The following is a 12,786-nucleotide window of genomic DNA, read 5'->3' as shown; positions in this document are numbered from 1 at the left end:
TAACCCTAAAAAGATAATCTGCGTAAAATTTACGCAAACATTTTTTTTAAATTGCTATATCTTTTTAACTAGCGCGAATTCATAGCTGTGCGTTTATGACATTTCATTCGTCACTGGGAGTAACCGTATGGTGTACGTGTCAATAAGGTAAGTGCCACCAATTTTGAAATATAACGACCGCGTGAGTCAAAATTACGCATGATTATCTTTATCGTGATTTAGACGCCCCTACTTTGCAGAGATATTTGCGAGATAATGTCTCTAATATATTACCAAATGAAGTGCCTGAAACACGTGAAGACAATGACTGTGAGCCAGTAGCGAAAAAACAACCTTGTACCTATTGCCCTACTAAAAAAAGGCGGAAAGCAAATGCGTCCTGCAAAAAATGTATAGGAAAGTGATATGTCGTGAGCATAACGTTGATATGTGCCAAAGCTGTTTGTAACTTACTTTTATGTAAATTTATGTTCCTATACTATAAGATAAGCTAATTGTTGATATTTTCCTAAAAAAACAGACCGATAATTAGAATAATAAATTAGTTATCACTTGAAAGAGTAAGTGTTATATAATTTCACTGATTTATAGAAGAGGTTTCGATTTTTGATGTTTTTTTTAATATAAATAAATAAGTAAAAAAAAATATCTGCAGTTTTAATAATTAGAATATATGTGTATAAATAATAAAATATAATTTATTAAAATAAACTAATAAACCTAGAGCTACATCTAATTGTATTACATGCGTCAATTTTACGCATGATTATCTTTTCCGTAGTACAAAATATGATTATCATTCTAGGGTTAAACACAACAATTTTGCCAGCTCAACAAAAGTATTACCCAAGTAACTGGGTTGAAGGAGGTCGGATAAGCAGTCGCTCCATGTAAAACACTGGTACTCAGCTGCATTCGACTAGACTGGAAGCCGACCCCAACATAGTTGGGAAAAGGCTAGGCAGATAATGACTTTACATATAGATCAATCCTTATATATTTATTTTATTACAACGATGTCATACTCAAATGAGGCAATTCCATTACTACGAGTAAAACCAGGCGAAACCTTCTAGTTGATAAGTGTAAAACACTTCAATGAATCAACATGTCTCTACTAGTTTTCCGTTATATACTTGAAAATACACCAATTTAAGAGCTGACCTACTTTCAGGCACCTGCGATATTTTCTGATAAATGTTGATCGGTGCTTTCCGCTTACGACCACACATTTGACATGGTTTATATAATACGACCACTATGGATTTCCCTGTAGTTTTCTGTCCTACTAAAACAAATTCTATATGTATTGAAAAATACATAATTAAAACGCCAACTATGCCACAGTCTCCCCTTTCCTTTTTGTTTTGAAAACTAACAGCCAGTTTCTTCATCAATCGTAACAGCCAAAGTAAAAGTAACGGTCAAATTGGTTTTTTCACGATTTTAACTATCAGATTTGCTGTAACTATAGCCTTTAACTTTTACTGCTCATTAAGGGGCCGTAAAAGCTAAAGTCACTGTAATTTTCATAAAGTTGTGATAACTCTATTGACTTTTAGTTTAGCTGTTACTTGAATGAAGAAACACATTTGTTAAAATGTCTGTAATGGTCAAGTAAAAGTTAATACCTTTACTTTAGTTGTTACCTTTAGTTTTAATTGATGATGAAAAAACTGCCTGTAAAAAATAAAATTTTATCATCAAAAGTAAAAAACAAAACAGGCAACCGTTTTCATACCCTCCTTTTTGGAAAGTCGGTTAATGAGGAAACCAATTAAAAAGAAAAACATACATACTTTCAGCCTATTACTCGCTGAATATAAATATCGAACCACTGTTCAATCATAACCTCTGTTAGCCACAAAATGTTTCTAGAACTTTTGTAATTAATTTCTGATATTAATTAGTCATGGAAAGTTATAGGATGTGGTTTTCCAATATCGGTATTAAGTTGAAATAATTGTTATAAACAAACACGGTATATCAACCCTGAATAGGTTTTTCAACCTTCAGAAAAAGTGACTGCGAACAGTCAAATCATCTGCCTAGCCTTTTCCCAACTATGTTGGGGTCGGCTTCCAGTCCGACCGCATGTAGCTGAAAACCACTGTCTTACAATGAGCGACTACACACCTGAACTCCTCAACCCAGTTACCCAGGCTATACCCCTTGGTAAGACTGGTTACCAGCTTTCTGGCTTCTGATTACCCGTAACGACTGCCAAAGATGTCCAAATAAGAATTTAACGTGCCTTCCGGAACTCGGAAGCAAAAGCGTTCAGTCAAATGGTAATATTATATCCATATAAAAACTGTTTTTCGTATCGTCCATTGCGGATAAAAGCTATTGTATTGTAGGAACCTATACTAATAATACTAAAAAAAAAATATTTTTTGTTTGTTTGTACCCAAAAGGATTTGAAAAAAATGTTTCACTATTGGAAAGCTACACTCTTCCCGAGTAACATGTGCTATATTTTTTCTCAGTACGGGCAGTATTTCCCACGGGACGCGAGTGAAAACGCAGGAAAACAGCTAGTCAGTGATATTTTGATTCCCATTTAAATAACGGCTTTTTGATGGATTCTAAAAATAAACCAAAAACGTAGATTTATAAATACCGCTACGCTGGAATTGAAAATATGTTTATTCTTGGTGGTTTTCCAAAAATAGAAAAGTAATTCACTGGATCCCACGTTTTGAACGAAGATTGAAAATTATTTATTTTGGTGTTATTACAACGCAGAACTTAGGAGGTTACAAGTTTTAAATATACTAAATTAATATAGGTTGTATTAAAATGTTTGCCGCGGGCATATAGGTGACATTTAAACCCACATATTATGTAAACATAATTTTATTTTGTACGAGTGAAAATATGAATCATTCTAAAAATAATAGGTATTCAACCTGCGTAATATTAATAAAAATCTTAAATTAGTTTCATTTGATTGCGACCCCACGTTGAGTAAAAACATGATTATATTCTGGCAGGACTCATATTTAAAGATTTTGTCACAAGTAAATAAGATATGGTAGTTCAGTTAATTACAGACTTGTTCAATATTTTACTTTTTGTTTTACAGAAAAGCAACGGATGGCACGTTAAACTGTAGGTCCCGGCTGTCATTGAACATCATTGGCAGTTGTCAAGGGTAGTCAGAAGCCAGTAAGTCTGACACCAGTCTAACCAAGGGGTATCGGGTTGCCCGGGTAACTGGGTTGAGGAGGTCGGATAGGCAGTCGCTTCTTGTAAAGCACTGGTACTCAGCTGAATCCGGTTAGACTGGAAGCCGACCCTAACACAGTTAGGAAAAAGGCTCGGAGGCAGAAGTTTTACGGAAAGCAACGATAAGCCATATGCGTTATTTTGTTTCATTTATTCACAATAAACCCACTGAAGGATGTAAAACTGAGTATTTTATTTAAGGGACAGAGCTCTGGATCTAAGCGGAGAACAGTTTTTATTTGCAGTTCGTGCTATATTTGTTTTATTACGAGTTTGTTTGCGATAGCCAAGCCGGTCAGTATCTATGGCTTGCCAGCCATCGGAGTTGCCAGCGCAGTGAATAAAAAATCTACTAATATCTAAAAAAATAAATATGTAATTAGAAATAAATATATATAAAAAAATAACTACAAAACAATAAGAGTCGATCTCTATTTTTTTGTTCCTAGTCGAAAAAAACAATAATTTATAATGATTGGCTATCATTTAAAATCTCAATTTGCTTTAGTCTTTTACATTTTGATTTATACTTCCAAACTTTAAATATAAATCTTGACAGCTACAGACATAAATAGATACAACATAAGTGATTATTCTTGGTAAAGTATTTGATCCTTTAGTGGTTGAGTGTGTAGGTAAAGGCGAGATTCCACCAATGTGTAGCACTGCACATACAATTTTTTCTTCAGATCTACTCGCTCTAGCAAACAAATGCGTGCGAACATTTCTAAGATGTCAGCGATATTGCAACCTTTGTGCGCGACCATGATGACGATGTCCTCCTAACCGATTGTCGGCTGTTCTCAAAGCAGATTAGCCAACCGCGCAGGACATATAATAGTGGACAAGCATTTATGCAGACACAGGTGCACTCACTACTCCTTCGCTCTCATAACCCGATGGGACGGCAATCCGACACGACCGGAGAGAGATCAAGCTTAGGACCGACATTTACGTGCTCTCTGATATAACAGTTGACTATCGTACAAAATTGTTCGCGAACAAATGAGTGTGAATATATTAGTGGAATGTTGGAATGAAGTTTCAAATTCAATTGTTTATCATAAGACACAAGTTGTGCGAAGTGAGAAGGATTAGTGGTCTCCCGAGAGTTTGATATCTTTGAAGAAACATGAGAACATGTCTTACTATTGCTGTAAGTAGGTAGGTTAGTGTAATGTAATGCGATATGTGTGATTTTGAGAGAATATGGTTGCTGAAGACATTCGTGTTTTTGGTGTATTCAGTGTGGCTATTAAGTTTTAGTTTCATGACAAAGGAATAAAATTGATATTTTTATTCATTAGCAACGCATACAATTGTTTTTTTTTTCATTTACTCTGTATTTTTGTGTGTGTGTGTGTAAAAATATGTACGTATTCACAAATAAATGGCTGATCCAATTTACATATTGCTATGAAGATATAAAAATATCAGAAATAACTTACTCTATAAAACTGTAAAAATAAAGAAAATGGTACAATCCACCTCGGACTGGCAACCTTACAGTATTGAGGTGAATTGGTATTGCGGAACATGAGTAGAATTTTTCCCGTTCGGTTCCATAGCTCGTTAGGGGTTTTTCTATATCTGTTCATCTTTACAACTTATTTAAATTATGCATTCTTAAACAGCGTAAACGTAATTTAGACAGTTTAATACACTTAACAGCCCTTTCACACGGCAGTCCAGTTTTGCGGGACCGGCATTTTACTGTGTGCTGCAAAACTGAACTACATGTGAACACAGCGTCCGTTTTTGCAGGATTCCCGCTATTTACTGGACGAACGATCCAGTTTCAAATCGACGGGAACAGCATTTTGCAGGATCCTGCATGCGGTTTGCTCGTGTGAACACTAGCATATAATATATTTTGCGAGCAAACGGGATCCTGCAAAAAACGGTATCCTGCAAAAAACTGAACTGCCGTGTGAAAGGGCCGTAACTAGTATATGGCATTTTAATAAAATACGGTAAAAATTAAATCTTTGTAAAATTTATTGTTTAACTCTCAATAAACAATAAATTTTACAAAGAATGAGACCACATTTTATACCATATGCAGACTGGTGGTTTCCCATTGTAACTCAGGTACACCACGAGGCACCACTGTCTAGTACTTTCAAAACTTCATAGCTAATTAGCTTTATCCCACTCATTATGCCTAGGTGAATAGAAGCCAATAACCGCCTGCTATATTCCATTGCAATATTTGCTTATCAAAGAAAACAAAAACCTTTCTATCACCACAAACTGAAAAAAACATCAAACTCTAAAAAGCCGAGGAAGCCTGACAAAGCAGCAAGTAGGGAACAATTAAAACACGCGTCGTAACCCCGATGCTATGGACTTGTCCGCATAATACATTGTCTCGCTCGACGCTAACTTGTCATCCCTTATTAGGGATGGGGAGGCAGTGACAATGGAAACAATCTACTATTTAATAAAAACACAAAACTTTCATGTTCCTTAATACACATACTCTATAAGCTATGGACAGGCAAGCTGCGAAATACGACTATATACAAAGAATCTATCTAGAAACGTTTCATATTTCGCGGTGTGACCCAATTTTGGTGAGATCCTTCTAAACTCAGATAAATAGCCATTAACCATCTCATGGATTCAACGCTATATTCCATTTTAATAGGTAGTTGTGGCCATATTTTCCATTCATCAAAGAAAACATGCAAAATAAAAAAGAAAATAAATCTATAAAAACCCGAGGAAGCCTGACATAGCAGTAAGTAGTGAACAATTATAACACGCGTCGTAACCCCGATGCTATGGACTTGTCCGCATAATACATTGTCTCGCTCGACGCTAACTTCTTGTCATCCCTTATTAGGGATGGGTTTCAAACATGGTAAAAACTAGTCAAGATACATTGCTTAAAAAACATTTGCAACAAATAAATCTGCTGTTTAATTTTATGTCAATTCTTAAAGCAGACACTCTATTTTCCATGGACAGGCAAGTGTTATTGAGTAAACACTTCACTACAAAATACAGAATCTGTCCATAGCCATATTCTGAATTTCACCTAACTTTGAGGAGATCCTTCATTCATCCAAATGAATAGTGGCCAAAAACCCTCTCCAAGGTTATTTGCCCGCCTGCTATATGCCATTTCAATTGGTTGGAGCCATATTTATGCTTAACAAAGATGAAACATGCAAAATCTAATAAATCTTTTCTTTCTCCAAAGCCTGACAAAGCAATAAGTAGTGAACAATTAAAACACGCGTCGCAACCCCGATGCTATGGACTTGTCCGCATAATACATTGTCTCGCTCGACGCTAACTTCTTGTCATCCCTTATTAGGGATGCGGAGGCAGTTATAGCGGGAAGGCTTTTAATTATCACTGTTAGGTTTTTTTTCGAATAGGTAAGTATGGTCGTAAATAACAAAATTGTGCAGTTTGCTTAGATTTTCCCTTCGTTCAAGAACATAAGTTATATTATCAATCGCTTGTCCCTGTAATACGGAACACGCCTGAAAAATTCAAGTAACATTTTAGAGCGATTTCAATACTAGCGGGTTATACGCTCAGTTTTGCGATGCCCGACATAAAATGTCACGCGGTTCTAAGAGACGTGTTTTGGAAACAATAGTTTTCAATAGTGTACGCGTATAAACGTCCGGGCGCAAAATCAGCTACTGTGCAAACGCTGCTAGACGCTCAAGCTAGATAGATAGGACATTTATAGATGGATAAGAAGCTAGTTCCTTTTCCACACTTTTTACCAGTTCCTTTCCACAATCCAATGTATACCACATTGTAGTTTTTGTGTATGCCTCAACCAATTTGCCACACACGCTCTGCCCATTCTTAGCAGAAAAAATACTTACGTCTACTATCTCTCACTGCCACCGCACCCCACTATCCCGCACAGTTTGTCAACAATAATTACACTAAGTAATTACACAAGTACAGCAACTATCGCTCGTCGTTCTGATGGCGTTACCAGCTGTTTCAGAAGTTGATGACTTTATTTCATGCTAACAGACTGGTTAGGGACTTTTTTGAGACTGTAGGAAACATGGAGTAGTTAAAGAGTTTTTTAGACTATACTGTGAGGTCTTATGTTAGGATGATCGAGTGAGACGTGAGGAGTGAGAAAGTTGTCTGAAAGGTCATATTCAGCATTTGCTTTGAAGTTACCTTCACCTATTAATAGAATAGGATATCCTACATTATACACCATTGGCACAAAACAATACATGTTAATAAAAACTAAATATAATTGTGAATGAGTAATTACAATTGGCAATTGACTGCTGCGTCTGAGTCAAAGCAACCCTTGCTTTAGCGTTAAGACTTTGAATTGTTTTCTTAGGACATTACTTATAAGAGAATTTAGATTAATTACACTAAGTAATTACACAAGTACAGCAACTATCGCTCGTCGTTCTGATGGCGTTACCAGCTGTGCCAGACTACATTCTTAGTTTTGATGACTTTATTTCATGCTAACCGAATGGTTATGAAGTTTTTTAGACTGTAGGAAAAATAGACTAGTTAAACAGTTTTTAAGACTGTATTAATCAAAGATTGGTTATAGTTTTTTAGACTATACTGAGTCTTTTTTTTCATTGAGTCATTGAGCTGATTTCCCATCAAAAGAAAATGAAAAAAAAATAGGATGTATGTATATTATTATAGTGAATTAATATAAGACTGCATTTAGAGTCATCAAACAAAGTACACTAAAATTAACCTCACGATTTCCAGTTAACCCTGAAACTTCTGAAACAATTATTTTATACCAACGAGTATATCTTATACGATAAATATTTCAACCTCAATAGTTTGAAGTTTCTCCAAAGAAATTCCTCATGGATAAACCAAAGTTAAGTACATTATTAAATGCCAAATATTATAAGCAAGGAAATAAACTACAGAATATGGTTTCCAGGAAAATATTTTCAAAACATTTATATCAAAATACGACTATCAAACGGATGATGTAAATCTTAAGATCGATAAGGTCCCATAAAGACGCTCGGATCCCATAATAAATTGGAGAGATTTTCTTTGGGTACAGCTATCAATTCTTTGCGGCCCTTGTAGATTTTATCGCTTTATTTATTTAAGGACTCCTGGATATATTATATTTATGTAAAGTATTTTATTTTGTAGCGCACTTTATTTTGGGAAATAGGTATGAGATATTAACTGGACTTTATTGCAAAAAATAAGTAAAATAATAAGTATCAAGTGATGTGTTGTGTTTGCAAAGGAAATTAATTAGGTATTTACTATGTAGGTATATTTTTTTGATGTTTTTCATTCTTTTAGATTAGACCGTTTTTTTCATGATTACTTACTTATTCGAATATTAACCAATTGTGTACAGAAAGAATAGAACTTTTCAAAAGGAAAAATAAATATATTTTTTCAAGCTAACCGAACGAACAATTTTGTATGGGAGTAAAGTCTCTGTTGATACAACTAATTTTATTTTAAACCTACCTTTATAAAGCCACATCGTAACTAAAAAACCTACTATTTTTGAAGTAGGTTAAAAACAAACTTACTCCTGAACATTCGTTCAGCATGATTTCAGAACAAAGCAAGGTTCGGCCACATGAACTGATCCGATTCGGATGGACGGTTTTAAACGCATCCGCATAACTGTGGTGATGTTAATTCCGATCCGCGTCCGATTTCCGAAACGGATTGTATGGTCACTATTAACGTTTAATGCGAAACGAAAATTTGGTATTGTCGATAATTATTTTCGTAATATTGGTAAGTTTAAGGTTGGTTACAGTTCTCGCGAAATATTTTCGTAGTTGGTATTGTATGCATGACGGAGATATAAGAAAATAGCAGTTTCACTCGTGTCTCGTGTGAACTACAGTTTTACTCGTGTCTCGTGTAACCTTACCTGGATAAATATAGTGTATATTACTCGGGAAAAGTGTAGCTTTCTAACATTGAAATCAAATCATTTATCAAATCGGTTCAGTAGTTTCAGAGCAAAAAAGCAATGCACATATCCTATAAAAATCGGTCAAAAAATCCTAGTTAAAACGTCCTACAAAAAATCGATCCGGTTTTTTGTCCTGAAAACAGACTGAAATGAGCGGACAGGCTTACCGTACAACCAAACAAAAAAAAACCTCTTATTATATAAGTACCTATATGATTATGGAACTTTCATACAAACACCTAGTTACCTAACACAACTGCCTACCCTTTAGACCTAAAACAGTTATCACACCGCAAACAACCTTCTAACAAGGAATTGCTTGAAGTAAATTAGCAAAGTTTGCTTTTTTGGTTCCATTTCTAATATCGCGTGTACCTACCAGCTGACGCAATGTAAGGGTTACGTAAATACTGAAACTGAAAAATTAAAAAAGATTCAATGGAAATACGTAGAAATAACGTAGAACTGAAAATATTATGAAATTGAAAATAGATTTCTATGAAAATTGGATATGGGTTTTTTTTTGTGTACTTCTATTTTGGGGCGTGATTTCATAGAAGTCATATATTAGATAATAGGTACAGGTAATCTTTTCTCATAGGAATCTAGAAGTACTCATCCTCCGAGCCTTTTTCTCAACTACGTTGGGGTCGGCTTCCAGTCTAATCGGATGCTGGAACTGAGTACCGCAGTGCTTTACAAGGAGCGACTGTCCTACTGACCCCTCCAACCCAGTTACCCGGGCAACCCGATACCCCTTGGTTAGACTGGTATCAGTCTTACTGGCTTCTGACTACCCGTAACGACTGCCAAGGATGTTCAATGACAGCCGGGACGCACAGTTTAACGTGCCATCCGAAACACAGTCATTGGTGTCTAAGATATACTTAGAAAGTACATACAAACTTAGAAAAGTTGCATCTAAGAATCTAGAAGTACTATAGGTATTTATTCTGTCGGTTTAACGAAGTTTGGGTACTCTTTCTGTAGCTGAAGGTCAAAATAATTTTCATGTGAAGATCTGACAGGTCGGTTCAGGAATGAAAAACAATGTGAGATATCCGACAGTTATTTACAGAATAACCAAAACCTTATTGACATGAAAATATGGAAATTCAGGCTATTCGTTTATTTGTACTTTCATTGAAATATAAATAAAACGATTTCGTTTTGCTTGACGAATATATTCTGCAAAATTATTTGCTTATTAATTCAATGCATTTCATGAAACCAATAAATTATATGAGTATGTGATTACAACTATTTGTTCATGTTTAATTAATTATTTAAAAATGACAAGCATTATGATTTCCTTGTTAAACAGGAAATACGTAGAAAAAATATAATTGAAAACAGTAAAAAATTGCTTCATTGATCCTAAAAACATAACAATTGATTAAAACCAGCAAAGTGTAACGTTTACTCAAAACAAAATATTAGATCATTCACTGCCAACAAAATGGTGCTGAACGGGAGTCTGGTTTTGCGATTTTTCCTACTTATATGCACAATCGTAAGATTTTTTACTTACTTTTTTTATTAGTTATTTCTAAGCATTGTCTTGCCTAATATCTTTTATTTTATTTAGCACGAGCTTATGGTTAAATTTCTGTCAGAACTATGTGTCTACTCGCTATATCACCTAGTTTCCCTCACTTTAAAACATTTTATTTTATAGCTTCGATCAGGTTAACTTAGCCACTGTATTCCTCTGTTTCGTTTATTTTGCCTAAAATCTACGAAACTATTTTAGAACAAACCGGGAAAATAACTAAGTACCCCACACGACTGCACGTCAATTCTATTTCCAATCACTAGACCAACCAATAATTTGAAAGTCCTAAATTTTTGACTATCATAATATTGACTTTTGAGTACACTCAGTTTAATTTTATTCTTTCAGACTGGTCTATCCGCAGCACCATACAACAGTCAATCATTAGGCATTCTATCAGAATTCATATCTAAAGACTCCAACAGTCCTCTGATCGTGGTGGTGGACGCTAACAATTTCAAGGCTTTAGACTTGGATTCTCAAAGTCAACCGAAGTCTGATCATAGCAATCATAACCACCCGTGGCATGGTGACCATGGACATGACAATGATAGAGATATGGCTAAAGATGCTATTAATGCTGTCTATGATATTTTAAGGGTAAGAATTAAAAATACATATCTTATACACCAGCTCACGCCAGTGGTTTCACCCGTCTCCCGGGGGAAGTATAGGCACTTGAGATGTCATTATAGAAAATCTCCTAATAATGTAGCATCGCCGAAATGCTGGTGTTCGGGGGACGAGGAACGTTACTGGCTATCCAACGCCTTCTTTAGGACCCTCCCATTTTTTTTACAACCAAATCACTGATCATACAAGATCAACTTTTAACAGATTTCTCTAGGATCCCGAACACCTTGTTAGTTTATTAGTAACTAACTGATCGTTTTGGTCACGCCTTTCTAACGTTATGTGGTCTACAAGAAGGCGCTTGACCTACCTGCCTTGCGCATCTTTCCTTCCTCCTTTGATTAAAAGTTGCCTATTGCCTTCCTCAGCCTCGTCGGATTTATTTTCTTATATATTTTTTTTGTATTGGTTCTTTTCTATATAACCTGATTATTTTAGGATCAACTCAGGTTTCAGCTATAACAATATGTACATATTTGTAGGTCATGCTTAAAACATAATCAATGTTACTTTTGCAGTCCAACCAGGGCTTGCTAGAAAACCAGATAAACAGAGGATCTGATCGTCAAATTGGCGTAGCTGAACAGTGCTCTAACTCCCAAGAAAACAGTTGCTCCAAGGATGGTGACGGCGACGGCGGGAAATGTTAATATGTACTTAAAATAATAACAAAAACATCGGCTACTTTTCTCATAAGAATCAATAATAAATTGGATTTGAAGAACATAGGGTTAAATTGTTGAATAAATTTCAGTGAATCAGTACAAAATTGTGTTTTCTGTCGTCACATTTCAATGTTCTTCATGTAGAACTCAAAGCGTGTGCAAAATTTCATCCTAATCGAAGGCCGGGAAGTGGGTCAAATTAAGATTTCAAGATTTTCTTACATACATAGTAAGTTACAATTGACGCTAGTATAGGCGTGTTAAAAAGCGACTTTTTTCCTTATGTAGGAAGTGCTAAAGATATATAAGAGGCCATTTGTTTTGTCCTAGTTTTGAATGTCCTGAAATTCCACCGCAAAAAACCAACAAAGCGTAGCTCAAAGTTTAATTTACTTTAGCCTTATAAAATGGTTTACAGTAACAACTACGCCTAAAGCTAAATACCTAAGCTGCTTTGTGAACGACAAAGGCAAGCCAGATTATATTTAAACGAAGATCAAGCTCTTTGTTAACTGGTTAGCGCTTTATTATATAAATATTTTAATAAAAAAAATAAGAAATATTTGATTGTTTTGTTTTTATCGAATAAGCCCTGAAACTACTGAATAGAGAGAAAAAAATCTTTCACTGTAAGGAAACTAGACTATCCCCTAGTACTTAACATAAACTGAAGAGTTGAAGAATTACTGGACCGATTTGAAAAAATATGTCAGAGCTTAGATTTCGTCTATTTATCGAGGGAAGCTATAAGCAACTTTTAT

Source organism: Helicoverpa armigera, chromosome 28 (genome assembly GCF_030705265.1).
Source record: "Helicoverpa armigera isolate CAAS_96S chromosome 28, ASM3070526v1, whole genome shotgun sequence".
NCBI lineage: Eukaryota > Metazoa > Arthropoda > Insecta > Lepidoptera > Noctuidae > Helicoverpa > Helicoverpa armigera.
Note: the sequence above shows the minus strand (reverse complement) of the source record.